The sequence below is a fragment of the Anser brachyrhynchus genome (assembly GCF_964034855.1).
Source record: "Anser brachyrhynchus genome assembly, chromosome: 2".
NCBI lineage: Eukaryota > Metazoa > Chordata > Aves > Anseriformes > Anatidae > Anser > Anser brachyrhynchus.
The window spans coordinates 111,351,911-111,368,008 of NC_137695.1; the positions used below are offsets into that span (position 1 = coordinate 111,351,911).

At 46.3% G+C, this 16,098-nt stretch overlaps 1 long non-coding RNA gene across 1 annotated transcript; it reads right to left on the reverse strand.

Moving 5' to 3' along the window:
• Nucleotides 1-494: 494 nt before the first annotated feature.
• LOC308189906 lies at nucleotides 495-15,220 on the reverse strand. The gene is made up of 6 exons (XR_013946716.1): nucleotides 14,517-15,220; nucleotides 10,004-14,411; nucleotides 8,887-9,299; nucleotides 5,461-8,530; nucleotides 2,531-2,987; nucleotides 495-1,947 (listed from the first exon to the last, which is right to left on the reverse strand). It is a non-coding gene; the product is annotated as an uncharacterized lncRNA (long non-coding RNA).
• Nucleotides 15,221-16,098: the final 878 nt, after the last annotated feature.

Here is a 16,098-nt window from a genome sequence, read left to right on the forward strand (position 1 = left end):
CATATAGAATCAATGACAATGCACAAAACGCAACACACTCCAGTTGTCACTCAGTGCAGCACAATGCTCAGCCTTTATGTGGAGAGACCCCGGGTTAGGAAAGGATTCAAATAAAGCCACAATACTCTTCTCTAGGTCGTCTCCCGAAGAATCACGACGGCTACTTCAAGCTGATTACACACGATGCAGTCCACCAGCACGCAACGCGAAATGCTGTTACTAAGGCAATCTCTTTTTCTCACTGCACAAACTTCATCCCCCTGCACTCTTTATTTGCTTCCTTCCTGCCCCTTACCCCATCCCTGCAAGCTCTCCATCCTCTGCCTGAAGACCGTACCTAATCTCCCTGCTCCCATTTCTGCTCCCATTTCCCCTTCCTCCCAGCAGGGCAGCCCCCGGCCAGCTTCTCTCCTCCTCTTTTGTTTCCCAGCTTCTCTCCCTGCATCCTTTTAGCTTCTCTAACCCACACGGCTCTTCACAGAGGTACTTCACACTTTTTCTTTCTTTTCTCTCACTGACTTCTTGCTGTATTTTTTTTCTTCAGTTTTGCATTAATGCTTAGGGACATGGAAGTTAGGGGTAAACAGAACGGTATTAGTGATGAATAGTCATGAAAAAGTGAGTAAAATTTTAATTTAAAATTTTAATTCTTGCAAAATTCTTGCAAAAATCACTGAAACTGGTCTGAAAATTAATACTTTCAGCTAAAATGAAAACTGATGTGAAGATCATTATTGGAAAGGATGATGCTAAATGGCCTGGAACTGAGCAGAAAAAGGTTGTTGAATGAGAAGATACAGAGAACAACATTGCTTCTGGCCACATTAACAAGGGACAGTAAGCCACATATTCCTTGAATCAGGGACAGTTTCAAATACTTCCTAAGACTGAAACTCTTCTTAGCTCTTGCCAGGAGGCCCATAGCTAGAAAAAGGTGCTCTCTCCCCACAGCACCTGCCTGATGGGCCTGTAACATTTCCCCCCATTGCTCTCGGTCATTTACCCCTCCACGAGTCCCAGAGCAGCACAGGCACGGCTTCTGTGGGAAACTCCCCTGCTTCCCTGAGAAAAAGAAACGTGTCTTTCTCATGCCTTGTAGAGCAGGGTCTCTGGGCACAGCCCACAGCCCTGGTGCTCACAGTTTGGCTTTTAGCTTAAGCGTAACTTGGGCATTATTTGATTTCAATTTTTAATTCGCTGCGGGTGTGGAAGAAGCAACAAATGCACGCTAATATATTTGAGGGAAATAATTGAAATGATATTGTAACTGATGTTTTGCCACCAGCATCCTCCGGCTTCTGCACAAGCAGGGGCCTGATCCCGCCGACAGATGAACAGGGAAAAGGCAGATGTTCTCCCAAAGGGAAAAAAAAAAAAGCACAAACTCAAGACACATCCTGTGCCACCACTGCACATGTCTACGGAACATGCTCCATGCTGCTCTGCTGCAGAAGCTGCCTCTCCAGGGCTTCCTTTCTCTTTGATTTCCCCTTTAACAGAATAGAGAATAGCACATTGGGAATCAAAACCTATGCCCTCCCCTGAAGCCCTCTGCATCTGACAGAAACCAGAAAAAGGCTGTTTTTCTCCAGCATTTTTACGGTAATCTATTAAGCTATTTCCAGATCACTTGAACCAAGAATAGCCAGAGAATGTCAAGTCCTGCAGCACATGGCTGTACCCTTCAGTTCTCTGCGAGACCTATTTCCCAATGAGTATTCAAGCCCTGACAACCACATCAAATGTCCGGATCAAGAAATGTTGCGTCCAAGACGTCGATAATTTCCCCCCTCATCTGGAAGGAGGTGATGTGCTACACCAAGATCCTCAGCTCCTTCACATCGCATGTGCTCGCCACCGTTGTTTTCGTTAGTCTGTCTTCGTCCAGAGCTTTGACCTCTGATTGACTTTGACGTTTACATACGAGGAAAAACAGTCAGGCAGCTGCTAAAACAAGCAAGGAGAGATCAAACGGTTCCTAAAGAATAGAAAACAAACAACTTTTATCTTTTTCTTTTGTGTTTACCAATACATTAAGAGATGATACAGATAGATGGAGAGGTAGACAAACACGTATACATATATTTAAATGATAACATACAAAAATTACATTAAAGAATATTGTTTAGATTAGCACGGCTGAGCATTGAAGGATAAGGAAATTAGGAAAATTAGGAAATACCAGATTAAGATTGCTATGCTAATTTATTTCTGCCACTGGGTGTGATTATCCTGTGTTGTACAGCATGAGGCATGCATCCTGTGGGAAAGTCGGCAATATGACTGTGTCATGGAAGAGTTTGTAAGAAAACACGTGAGCGTGGGGAGGGACAAAAAAGATTACACCAAGAATCCTAAATCTGCTCTTTTCCAGTATGTCAGGAACTGGCTCTGTAGCTTAAATGGCAGTGTTTTAAGGACTGGGGCACAAGGAATTGGACATGCTATATTGTTTATTAAGGAGAAAAAAGTGAGGCGGGGGGGCAGGACCCTACAACACATAAAAGAAACCCAGATTCTTGCCACTTACTGAGTAACACAAACTGTTTGCAGGCATTTATTCCTTCAGCTTTGGGGTGGAGGTATGATGTCAGACATAAGTAGGAGTCATGTAGTCCAGATCCCGGAGCTGGGAGAGTGGTTAGGAGAAATCAGGTTTTGTTCCCTCTGCCTTACTAAACCCTCCTAACCCTTTTCCCTATTCAATCTGCTCTTGAAATTTCATCCTGCTTTTGCAGTGTAGTTTCTCCTAATGCTCTGTCGCCCGTTACTGTTTCAGTGTCAGTGAGAACTCACAGGTCTTTAAAGCAGTGACGTTGTCCAGTCATCCTACTGGCTGCCTGCCTTGACCTTTCCTGGAGAAACCAACAAGAGAAAAGCCGCGGTCATTTCCGACAGTGGATGTTTCAGGGAGTCTCACAGAGAAATTCACAGAACACAGGAAAGAGAATTGTCTCTGAGATGAATGACTTTGACTTCCAAAGGCCCTATAAAAAGGAAAAAAAAAAAAAGTTAAACTTACCAGAAGTTATTAAAGTACAAAAAAAAAAAAAATCTGCAGATATCATACAAGTATAAATCACAATCTAAAACAATGTTTTTATTGCAGGTACAGCTCTAATGCCTCCTCAGAAGTTTCCATTTTTGATAAGATCACCCTGGCCTGCACAACCTGAGCTCTGAAGTGCTCTGTGACTCGGGTCAGAGTCAAACCTATCACTGGACTATCCTGCCACTTGACATGGCACATACAGTTAAGGTAATTTCCACAGCCAGCTAACTCAAATCTGCTTTCTTATATGCTTAGATAGTGCTAACTTACCTTTAAAGGAAAACTCATATTTTTTTCTGTTGTGGAAAGATGCAGATCCTACTGAATGACAACTCTCTGCATGTCATTCTGCCCCTCTGTCATAGATAATCCACAGTCCCTCACATAAACCAAAGACATGGGCTTAATAAATTACAAAAAGAGCCCCTTTGGGTAAATGCAAGTACATTTTCCTATTATTATTTTTTTTAATGCTAAATGTCACAGATTGTTACAATGGACTTTGTAGAGCAGAGCATCACTATAAACAGAAGTAGAATCATCTTTTAAGTATTAGCCTCACAACTGAAGCATTCTGTATACAGCTATCGTCTCTATCTATCCCTTGGGCATAAAGGCAGTGGAAGAATTCCTAAAGAAGGAAAGGAAATTGCATTGGTCAAGATCAAATTGCAAGTGTGCATAATTCAATGTACTAATGACTGGCCAACAGATATCGCAGCAGGATTCTTGCCAACACGTTAATTGTCCGAAGGACTGGAATTTGATATTTAACAAACATCTCCTCAGTTTGGTTGTGGAATGAAAGTCATGGCAGTTGCAAAGATTGCTTGTCTTAGTTGAATGTGTAATAGTGAGTAGCACTGAGAGAAATCCTGATTTCAGATGAAAATCCCCTCTGCTTGCTATGATTGGTAAGGTTGCTGCATGGATAGGAAGTTTAGCTTCATAGCATCAATATGCGGAACCAGCACAAGGTTCCACGATTATCTTTGGGGCTTGAAATTAACTCGGTCTCTAGAGGAACATGTAATCTTGTATAACTCTTTCCACTTTTGAAAATGTCAGGTTGTATTATAGAGACAGCCCCACACAGCACAACGAAGCTGATTTTGTGTAGATCAACACATCTGGACACAGAGCTGTATTTTCCCATCATTGTATATAAGTTGAAGCATGGCCTTTGCATGAGCAATAAGTGTTGAGCATTTTTTGTTTCTGTTTTGGAACCCACAGCAGCAAAAGACACTTTGTGCATCCACAGACCTATCCAATTCCCAGTGGAGGAATTAGAAAATGGGTGAATTTGGGGAAGCCTGCAGTACTTGCAGTTATAATGACAGTACCTGTAGCATGTGGCTGTTACCTCTCAAAATTCAGTTTGATTATCTCCCCATACAAATGATCACAAGCAGTATCACTGGTTCTTCCTCCTGCCACTTTTTTGGAACAGTCTTAGGGTACAGTGGAAAGGGTGGTAAGATAGAAAGTAGGGACACTGCCAGTTTTGCAAAATGCTCTTCATCACCTCTAATCTCAAGACGTTAAGAACCAACATTTGTTACTGTTTTCTGAAGCAAAGGCATCCATCAACAGTTCACTAAATATACTTCTGGTGAGTAAGATATTCCTAAATACAGAAGACTCTTCTAATCTGATGTTTGCTAGGAAGCTTACTGCTCATCACCCCAGCACTGGACAGAATACATACATAATGAGAAAAAATATCCCTCTGTATGGGACAGAAAAAAAAATTTCACTTTGATAACTAGGATTTTATCCCAGATATTAAGAAAACTCTGGCTACACTAATTGCTCTCTGCACCCATCTGCTTTTTGAGGAGAGCAAGAGCCTCACAGCAGCCAAATAATTGTTTTCTAGGTGGTGAAAGGTACGCCCTTCCTTTCTCATTGATACTTCTCCTTTCCACTGGACTGAGAAGAGTCCTTCTAAGCATATGCTGAAACATCTGCTTTGTTGTAATTGTTAGTGTGGGAATGATACGAATGAATTTAGCTTCTGCTTTTGGGTGAAGAAGGTTAGAGTGCAGAGGGGAGTTATCCAACAAATACCATACATATGCTGGATTACTGAAGCATGTAGGTGATCGGCATTTCCCATAGGCATCAATAAAAGTTATGTCCTTTTCCCGTGATAATCTTAATTTCCTATCAATATTCTTCTGAAATAAAATTTGGTAGCTGGTGTTCATCCACAGCCTGTGATTGTTTCAGTTTCCTCTCTGCATAAAACTACACAGAAAAAAAAGTAATCCAGGATGAGATGTGTGGATTTCTTTCCTTCCTGAAGATCTTGTTATCTTTTTAACGATATTCCTTGCCATCGTTCTTGGAAATAAATGTAAGATCAAATAATAATAAGTACTGTTGATAAAAAATAAAGATACCCAAACAGAAGAATTACTGGACTGTACGGCTCCAACGCTGACCCTTCACTAGGGATACACTCCGGTGCCTAGAGACAGTGCGGGCTCCAAGGCTCTGGACGTTGCGCAGACGGTGAGCAATGGCACCCACGTCACGGCCCTTCCACGGCTGCTGCTGCTACAGGGGGGCACCGCTCCTCGAGTCTTGGTGCATCTCCAGAGGGTGCCCTCCGGAGATCCCAGCGGATCACATTGCTCAGCATCTCCTGCCAGAGCAACAGGAGCTCAGCCTGGAGGCCATCGGCTGAGGGAAAAACCTCCGTGGACACTGGGGAACATTTTGTTTCTAATAGGCAGGGAGAAAGATGGTGCTGGTGCCAAGGTTCATTTTGGCTCGCTCGTGCTGAGGAACTTTCTGGCTTGGAGAGGGAGTTAAAAAAAAAAAAAAATAACAAAAACCAGGTAGGCCACAAGGCTGCTTGCTGCCCTTTATTTTGCCCACTGCTGCCTTCCTCAGCACTCAGCAGCAATGGATGTGGAGGGGGAAGGGAACAACCACGGCAGCAGAGCCCAGCAACACGCAGCCGAAACTGGACACAGCGCCCTGCACACCGGGGCACGGCGACCAGTGGCAGCACCCAGGGCTGGGGATGAGAGCCAGGGCACGGTAACCCCTGATGGCAGCTGGAAAAGCTGCTCGCGTGCTTCCAGGCTTGCAGCCCGTCCTCCTGGCAAAGGCATGGGGCTGCCGCTCGCTGCCATGCCCCGCGGCAGGGCTCCTTCAAGCTCCGAGTCTGTGCCTCTGGGAGGTGAAGGGCTGTGGTGGGCGTAAATAGCTCGTATTTTATCCTTGTGACTTACCCTATCATAAATAGAAATAGAGCTTACTATTTCTTCTATTATCAAAAAGTGTTATGTAGTTCACATAAATATATTTGGTTCTCTAACTCCCACCTGGACCATTTTGCCCAGGAGGATGAGTCCTTGTTTTGCGAAAGTATACGCTCGTGCCTAGAGGAGTACTCAAAGGCTTGAGACCCAAACGCGGCCCTCTTGCACAGTGCAAAGAGAGGAAAATGCCATTGCTGATTATTTCTTTAGGCTGAACTGAGGATGAGCAAGGGAATCTGAGAATGGGCAGAGCTGAGGACCACAGCTGTAGTACTGCAGTAAATTTTGAGCAGAGGTGAGTGGAGGAATGAGGCACTGAACTTCCTAGTTATTTCCCTTTCTTTATAGAGTAGGAGCATAAGGAGGAGGTGTCCTAAAGGCCTGGCACAAAGGAGGAAAAACTGGGTTTGTGAACATATTTCAAATGGGTGGCAATCTTCCAGCCTTAAAAGAGGTGAATTTGTCCACTCTCCTGTTTGCTTTCCCTTACAGGTGTTGGCTTGGATCAGCCTCTGCGCGGACAAGTTTTGTGAAGGTTGCTTAGCCTGGGACGCTGGGGTGGTTGAGGACAACTGCTGAGCAAAGAACATTCACCACTTTGAGCAAAACGCTGTTTACCCCTTTCCCACTAGCTCGCCTCTCCCATTTCCCCATCTCTCACTGCAGCGATGGCTGCCTGAGGCGTGGGAGCACGGGCAGGCCCCGCAGCTGCTGTGGCTGTCGGGATGGGAAGGGCACGCCAGCCCCATGGCGCACCCACCACGCAGCCAGGACCCTTGGGAACCTGCTCTCCTTGCTGCATGGCTCCTCTTTGGCTCGCCAAAGTTTGGTGCACTGCTAAGCCCCCTGCCTCAGAAGCCCCCTGCACGGTGGGAGATGCCACCACGTGGCCTGACCTTCAGATACATATCCCACCCTCACTAGGACACGGTCATCTACCTTCAGGTGCCACAGCACAATGTGTTTGTGCATGGCCAGAGTTGACCCCCTCCTTCTAACAGCACGTCATTGCTTTGAGGTGTGGGCAGAGGACCCCTGTGGGTACCTGCAGAGTGAGGTTTCTAACTGTGGTTTCGGGTCCTACCTGTGCTGGTGCCAGCACAAGCGTCCTTCCCTCATGGGAAAGCAAAGGAAGAGGCATCCGAGCTCCGCAGCTAGAGCTGTAGCTGCTCATGCTCAGAAGGTCTCAGGGGCTCAGCTGTTGGGATTCAGACTTGCCCTTTCTCCAGGTGCCTGGCCGCCTCCTGCCTGCCCGCACGGCCGGCTCTTTCCTTCCCACCCATCTCCTCTGCAGGGGAGGCCGGGAGGAGCGGGCCTGCTCCTGCTTAGCTGGGTGAAATGCTTGGGCTCTGTTTCATCAGGTCTGGTTCCTGCCTAACTGCAAGCTTTCATACTCACCGCAGGCACCACCACCCATGGTAAAACCCCAGATGCTCACAGTGGTCTGTGAGGGAAACTGCAGCTTGCCACTGGCCAGGCCAGATTCCTCAGCGAGACACTTTAAGACCAGGAGAGCTCAGAGAGGGAAGCCCAGCTATGCAAGGCCCGTGCGGGTCTGACCTGCCGGGCACAAAGGGTCCCACCTCCCCTTGCGTGTGTTTGTGAGTCCTCCCGGTTTTATATCTGACAGATAAGATTCGCTGCAGCCATCCATAGCAGCTTCATGGTGCGTGCACCGTGGATCCAACCCATTTAGCCTCAGACCTGTTGTGCACTGGCAGCTGCTTGCTTTTCAAATTGGGAACCAGATGCTTTTATCCATGGACTTGTGCCTCAGCATGGCATTGCAGCCAACGTGCTGAGGGTTTCTTCTACTAGAAGGGGAATTTGGGGTGGATCCACTTCTTCCCTGAGTTAGATGCACTTTGAAGGCTGAAGAAAGCTATCAGCAGGAGGCAATTCCTCTCCTTGTGCTGACCAGCTCCTGTCACCCCCAAATCAGCAGAAGAGGCTCCCTGTTTCAGTTTTCCTCTGAAAAATTTTCCCAGATCCTAGGACCAAATATTCCCTTGCTGATTTGTCTCACAGATTCTCCCATCTCTTCTTTCTTCCATGTTTTTCCAAGATTTACGGGACATCGGTCATAGTAGCTTCTTCTCTCATGTCTGTTTTGTTATGGGTATCGATTTGCTCTTGTGTTTGGGACGGAGGTTGCTGCTGTTTGTATGGTCAAGTCGCACAGACATCCCTTCTCATGGAACTGTCTCAAATGAGGGACAGCGGTTAGTCAAATACATAGAAGAGAAGCTAATATGGAACCTGGGCCAGGGGAAGATCTGATACTGAAATCCTCATTTCTACCACAACCTTTTCTTTCATTTCCAGAAAAAAAACTTCATCCCACCTCCCCATACTGTGGGAGACGGGGGGATGACCAGAACTGGAGTGCTCACCACCTCCACCGATAACAGCAGCAGAGATCCCCTGCTCACAGGGGAGACTCCACTGTGGGAATCTCCAGTCCGCTGAAGATATGCACGCATAAGCAGAGCAGACTTGGCAGACGGAACAGTCTGTCCCTTAGGAATATTGACAGATGAATGTAAACTCAATTACCGTGCTTTTTCATTCCAGCCCGGTTACTTGCGCTGTATACTAAGTACATCAGCATCTGGAGTCACTTTGAACAACAGGAGAAAGCATTTTCCGGTGCCAGAAGTAGAATTTTGTACAGTATTTATAACTTGTGAAATGTCAGGGGCTTGGCTATGCTTTGTTTCCCACCATCCTGAATAATAATAATAATAATAATAATGAAAAAACACAATAAACCAAAACCTATGCAAAAGGACCATATTTTTTTTCTCTTTTTTTTTTTTTAATTTTTTTTTTGTAGCTAAATGGCTGAGAGCCATAATGCCTATGAGCCTGTAAAGCTCAGAGGTGTAAAACCAGCTCCTGAACTTTCCTTACCGTTCTCCCTACCACCGCCATCTTCACTATCCATTAACCCGGCTCATTACTGAAAGCTGAAAACACAAAAGAAGTAAACATCAGTTAATGAGGTTTGCACCTGGGGGTGGTAAACAAAACTGCTCTGCTCTTGAAGGGAGACTGGCTGCTGGGTGAGAGCAAATCTCAGCCCAGAGAGGACAGGTCTGCCTGGGGTAGGGAGGGTGAGCAGGGCATAGGAAGAATATTTTCAACTTCAGGATTTCAGGCTTAGCTAGGGAATGCTGAGGGGGAACATTTTTTCCTAAATTTGTCCTTCCAATTAAAAATTGCATGTTTGTCTATTCCTTGTTTTCTTCATAGCTGGAAGTAGAATTTGATACTAATCTGCTTCCTTACTCCTGCAGTTTGGGATGTTTCAGATCCATGCTTTTGTCAAACATTCATCCCGGGTTTTTGCCTCAAACTGAAAGAATCGAGACTTTGTCTTCAACTCAGTGAATCGAGACTTTGTCTGAAATGCAGCAACATGGCGCACGCTAAACAAAACAAGTCTTTGTGTACCATTGTTATCAAAACATTATAACACCAGGAAACAGCTACACATGGACTTTCCTTTGCTAGTTAACTGCTACTATAGATCTGCTGAAGCTCAACTCATTTTACTTTTCAAGCCTCCTGCAGTAGCTAAATGCTTTGGAAAGGAAAGAAAGCGCCTATAAAACCTTTTTTTCTTTACTAAATAGCAGTGCACGTATTAAATGAGCGTATTTCGCCTTACCGTTTCCTTCATTTTCACCCACGTGGCTGTGGATTTGCCTTGCCCTCCTGCGCCCTGGCGTGCCCTGGGGAGCATCGTGGGCAGGCGGGCGGGCAGGAGCCCCCCGGTGAAGCGGCCCCTCCGCGGTGCCAGCCCAAGGATGCTGCCGTGAGCTGCTCGGTGGAAGAAGCGTGCTGCAAGGTTTGATTTCTGCCGTGGAGCCTGCTCTCCCTCTTGGTGCTTTCCCCAGTGGTCTGAAATAAAAGCGAGCTCTCTAGGAGCGGACCTCCCCGGGCATGCACTGAGGGATGGGTTTCCTTCTTCTGCTCTTCTGGTGCTCAGATGGTGTGAGGATGGATGCCACTGAAAACAGTGGAGCTAAACCAACACCACTCAAAGGAGAATCGGACTGTAGGTCTACAAAACATCTATCCCCATGACTTCACAGGCTTTTTATTGCTGCAAATACATAAATCTTTGTATTAACCGACTTCAAAGATCATAAAGCCCTAATTGTGTGTGCAGCCTACCAGTAATGGAGTGCTCTGCTGATGCATAAAACACGCATAGATAGTACACAAATACACTCAGCCTGGGCTTAAATTTAGCCTCAACCACACAAAAGATATCTTTATAACTAAGAATGATGGGAAGAAAGATCTCATTCCAGAACAGATGAACAACTCATTTTTTCACTGATCCTGGATTTGGCTGACCTGACTTAAATGTGACCTAAGACATTTCTTAGTGCTTTGGAAATTGCATCAACATACTTGGGCTGGAGACACCACAGTCAGGAAAAAAAAAATGGTGATGCTATTTTTAAAATTCTGCTGTTCCTTTTTAAAATAGAACACTGAAATGTAAGTTTTCCTATAGCTGTAATTTTTCAGGCTAAGCAAACTCCAGTAATTTCAAAGGCAGTGGGAACAAGGGGTCACTTGGGGCCAAGCAGTAAAAAATTAACTCTTTGTTCTTCCCCAGGAAAACATTTCATGTTTTTATTGTTGAAAAGAGACTGCTTATAAATTAAAATTTAAAATACAAATGTGAAATAAAACATAAATATAAAATAAATATAAAAATATTTATTAAAGTAAGCCTTTTCTTAAAAGACAGAGCAAAATGAAAGAAAACGTAGCAGTAGTGGTCTCAGTGGCATAGGAGAAACACCGTCAGGCGTTCAGCTGTGTATTTGCACAGTACCTATTGTTAACGCAGGACCAGATTTTGCCAGGTGACAAATGTCACTGGGTGGCTGGTGTCAACAGGAGGCTGATAGGAGCCACGCATGCCTTTCAGCAGCAGGAGGCTGTGAGCCACGCAGTGTGCGAGCTTGTCCTGACGTTCCCATCAGCAGTGAGGACTTTGAAGCCTTCCCGTAGAAACATAAAGATGAAATTCTTCAGTTTTAAAGGGAAAAAAGTCAGCTTTCAGCAGCACGACACCCTTGAATGCCTTGCTCGAACAGAATGGATCGTTGTTTCACGCTTGTTTTGTTAGACAGTTAACAGATGTTTTATGAGCTAGTGTTTTAGGTGATTTTACCTCATACACTTTATACCCATACTTCAAGTAGCTCGAAAACATTGAAAAATCCAGACATAAGTAGGCAGGACAGCCTTGCCGCTGGAACGTGTTTAGCTGAAGGATGGACTCCTGGCCAGAAGTCTCACCTCTGGGCATCGCTCATCCCACAGATAAAGTCTCTCAGAGTAAAACTACTCTCACTTGACATGTCAGCTGCAGCTCAGGTTTGCTGATTTCAGTAGGGACTCAGCTCCCATTTATCCAAAAGTTATTGGCCACCCCCTGGCAAGTTAGATTATATTAGACATTAGGAAGAAATTCTGCACCGTGAGGGCGGTGAGGCTCTGCCACAGGCTGCCAGAGAAGCTGTGGATGCCCCATCCCTGGAGGTGCTCAAGGCCAGGCTGGATGGGGCTTTGGGCAACCTGATCACGTGGATCATGTCAGGGGGGTTGGAACTGGCTGGTCTTTATGTTCTCTTCCAACCCAACGCATTCTGTGATTCTATGAAGTCATAGGGCAGATTAATTTTTTCAAAACTTTTCGAGTATGGGAATAGCACAGAAACACAAACAAATCCCAAGTGGCTTCCAAGTTGGTGAAGTAATGATAGCTTGGAGCTGGCAGAGCCTGGCCTCTGCAGCCTGAGAACCATGCTGGGAAGCCGGGACCGACTCTTGGGCTTTGAAAACACCAGCCATCTTCTGTTTGTTTGTATCTACATTTACATTGGGATAAACAGCTCTCAGCAGAAGAAAATGCAGTTCGTTTGAGCATTTCAGCCAAAGGACAGCAATTATAACAACGAGGCACTCCTTTCCCTACCTTCAAAGTATCTGTTAGTATCAACAGCCGACCTGAGACCAAGGCCTGAGGCATAAATGTCTTCCAGCTGAGCCAACTCGGCGTGTCAGAGATCTGCTATTTGGGCGACATGTTACAAAATGCTGCAGATATTCTATAGCTAGAGCATTTTTGTCTCATTGATTATGGAATAGAAATTACTTGGATATACTGCAGTGACGTTGGAAAGTCTTTCTTGAGGAATGAGCCTCTATGTGGTATAATAGCAGCATGAGTTCAGTGGATAGACCAGGCACTAGGAAACCTTCAGTCTCAGACCATCCAAAGAGTCCCGCAATGCTTTCTGAAACTTCTCCGGTTCCTTAGTGGTCAGAAAATGCATTGCCTTACTAAATCACACAAATGTTTAACGGTATTTCAATGTACACAGCCATGGGCATGCATTGTTTCTAGGAAAAACACAAATGTAAGGAATGAAGTAAAAAAGCTTTGGTGGTCTGGAAGCATCATGAGTGCCGTGAATACGCTGTAGCTACAGCTTAAAGCAGCTCCTCGTGTTGACATAGACAAAACCAAAGGAAGCCGTGTCCATTGTTCCTGAGATTTTCATGAGTTGATCGTGCAGAACCCTGTGAGCAAAAAATCTGTTCTTTGGCTTTAGGAACAGTGTCTGCAGCTTATAAACTCTTCTAAAGAACAATTTTCCAAGGCTAAGTCAAATATAAAGTTATTACACGGTTTAATAATGCTAAAGAAAATTTTTAGAAAAGAACAGCGCGTTTGATTTATGCAGTGCCTTTTGATTTATGCGGTCATGTGTTTTGATCCTCACTAGGGTCCAAAGTGCATAGAGAGCATTTTTTCACCTTCATATCTCAGCATAGATTACCCGGTTTACAGCAGTGAGAGTCAGTGTAGTCCATGATATGCAGAGAATTAAGAGTCAAGACAGTTAACAGCTTTTAATGCTGCTTTTATGTCCTTGGCAGAGCTGCAGAGAGCAATTCCACTGGTTTTAATTCAGTTTTTATGCCAGTGATACTTGACCCCTTTTATAACATACTTTAAAATCTGTGGTTGAAATGTGCAACATAAAGGTTCATTTTGTATCTGTTGATGATAAATCTCTTCTGCTAAAGGGAAACAAAATTAATGTCTTCATTCTTGTTTCTTCCTTTAATTTTTTAAGTATTTCTAAATTTTCATTGTGGAGTTTTGGGTCTAAAAAAAACCCAACAGCTTAAATATTATGCCATAATTACATTTGTGAATGACCCTAACTGGTGCAATGAATTAGCTCAATAAAACTGTTTGTCACATTCCAGTTCTGCTCATAGATCCTACATTAAACACTTTTCCTAAAATCTGATCACCTCAGGCCATGGCTATTTTGAATGGTGTAATCTGAATGGCGCCATACCACCACTCAGTTGAGAAATATGCAAAGAAAAAAACTGAAGATATTTTAAGTAGCTGCAGTCTGGGGACACAGGAGATTTGGCTTTAAGACTTGCAGTATCAGATCAAAAGTTTGCAGTCCCATGCTGTAAAACGTTTTGGTAAAAACTCAGGATTTTAGCTGAAATCTGTTTGAAATGATGACAACTACGTACAGGTGTTCTGGGGCTTGTTCTGATACTGTTGGTGCTTGAGATCTCCCTAAGAAGCATCCACAGTTCTTGCCATCAGACACTTCCTGACTTCATGTTTCCATCCCTGGGTCACTGTCCCTGGTATCCTTTGGTGGGAGATTCACGCCAGAGCCTGTGTGCTGCAGCCCTTCCTTGCTGCCTCTCTTGCTTCATCTCAGATGTTTCACCGTGCAGCATGCTTTGCTTTCAGCCTCCTCGCTGCATCAGCCCCTTGCCTCCATCCTCGCTCCTTCATGAGGAGGCTGGCTAGATCCAGAGAGGGTGTATCACCGATTTGAGGGCAGAGTGTCTGGGACTTGCCTTTGAGCCCAAAACGATGTCTTCTCAGAAACAAAAAGAGGAATTGAAGGGCAGTGAGTGGACTGGCACAGGAGATGCGGCCACAGGGAACAAAGGTAGGCAGGCAGCACTTTTTCTGTCCTCAGATGTCGCTTACAGGAGGACTTCAAGACAAAAAAATAATAATAATTAATCTTCAGAGCCAAGTAAGGAAGCCTGTTTGAGAGCTCATTTCTGCTTACATTTCTCTGTTTGTTTGTTTGTTTTACCTTTCCTGGGGCATGCTGGTGTTCTGGGCAGGTCGCCAGCTCTTGCGTGCTCTGCCAAGCAGCAGCAGCCTGGCGCTCTCAGGCAGGCAGCGTCCTGGTCCCAGCCCGTCCTGCACCGGGTGTGCTCACGCTTGCACACGTAACCTCAAGCACGGCATAGTTCAGACCGAGAGACGTTTGGCAAAGAAACATCAGACTAAGCCCGCTTTCCTCTGAGGGCCTGACCTTTGTTGCTGCGCCGGGAGGTGCAAAGCAGGGCCGCAGGCTGCTGAAGCAGTGGTGTCTCCTCAGAGAGGTCCCAGCTGCCTGGCCATGTCCCACCTGCTCGCCCGGGGATGCCCACTGCAGGGGTACCTGCGTGGATATTTACTGTCGCCGGAGCTGGCCTGGATGGGGAAAGAAAAAATCTTGCAATGCAAGGGTCTAAACAGAGAGGAAACGGGGCTCCTCATCCGTGTGGTAGAGGAGAAAATACGAACTGCTCAAACATCACAACAGTGCCCCAGGACAGGGCTGTACGGCTGAGAGGAAAGGTGATAAACCCGAGGTGGTGAAAGGCAGGCAGCAGGGAAGGGCAGCCGGCGCGGTGACAGAGGCCCCGGCCGAGCACGGAGGGAGCCCGGGTGCAGGCACCGATCCCGGGCGGGGCCCCCCGGCTCCGCCCGGCTCCTCCCGGGCCTCCTGCTCCCGTCAGGCCCCGGAGCCGCGGGGAAGGGAGCGGGGAGCGGCGGGCAGCGCGGCGGGCACGCACCGCTGGGCGGCACTGCGGGGCCGCCGGGCGGGCCGCCGCCACATCGGCCGTGACAGGGACCGGGAGCGGGATGGGTCCTTCCGTACGTTCACCCGCTTGGTGGGTGAGGGGAAGGCAGGGTGTAATCCTTCTGGACTTTCCCTCTCAGCATCCTTCTGGAGGAACTGTCCAGCTGTGAGATAAACAGGAATAAAGCTCGCAAAGGAAAATGCCGGGCGCTGCACCTGGGGCAGGGTAATGCCCGACACAGGCACAGAGCGGGAGACAAGCGGCTGGAGAGCAGCTCTGCAGAAAGCACCTGGGGGTGCTGGTGGCAGCGGCTCAGCATGAGCCAGCAGCGTGCCCTGGCAGCCAGGAGAACAAATGGCATCTTGGGGAGCATTATAAACAGTCAAAAGAGGCAATTTTCCCACTATATTTAGCATTGGTGAGGCCTCACCATGAGTATTGTGTGCAGTTCTGGGCTCTGCAATACAAAAAAGAAATTAAGGTCCTTGGAAGTGTCCAGAGGAGGGCAACAAAGCTGCTAAAAGAGCTGGAAGGCATGTCCTGTGAGGAGAGGCTGAGGACGCTTGGGTTGTGAAGTCTGTGGAAAAGGAGGCCGAGGGGTGACCTTGTGGCTCTCTGCAATTTCCTGAGGAGGGGACATGCAGAGGAAGGTGCTGGTTTCTGCTCCCTGGCCACCAATGACAGGACACATGGGAATGGCATAAAGCTATGCCAGAGGAGGTTCAGACTGCACATCAAGAAACATTTCTTTACCGTGAGGGTGGTCAAACACTGGAACAGGCTTCCCAGAGAGGTGTCTGATGCCCCATGCCTGTCAGTGTT